Here is a 462-nt window from a genome sequence, read left to right on the forward strand (position 1 = left end):
TTCACCTGATTCTGTGGTCTGTGAAAATTAATTAAACAAACTAATTCAAAGAGCTTATCAATGCTACTGTGATGGTTTTAATGATCAAATATGTATTTAAATTGTTTCTTTTTAATCAAAGGTTGTTTTCCAAAAAGAAAAATAAGTAGTATCAGTATATTACAATATTAAATGCAGGTGGTGATGTTTAATTGGACATCAAATTGTTGATAAATATTATTTGCTTAAGTCAGTTTTGATACCTATTAATTAATATATTTTTTGTTATGTTGTGTCTAAGGATTCCTATGTAGATAAAGCATACTGTACTATTAATATAATAATTTTGTTATATTATTTTCATGAAGACATTAAAATCAAATTAAGCCTGAATTACTTAGTCTAAGCACAGTCACTGAAGGGCACATCCCCCACCCCAAAAAACTGAATTGATTCAATTTGTGTAGTTATTGTTCTTGGTAG

The sequence above is a fragment of the Anneissia japonica genome, unplaced genomic scaffold (genome assembly GCF_011630105.1).
Source record: "Anneissia japonica isolate Jap-2015-1 unplaced genomic scaffold, ASM1163010v1 scaffold288128_len588385_cov197, whole genome shotgun sequence".
In the NCBI taxonomy this organism is placed as follows: Eukaryota; Metazoa; Echinodermata; class Crinoidea; order Comatulida; family Comatulidae; genus Anneissia; species Anneissia japonica.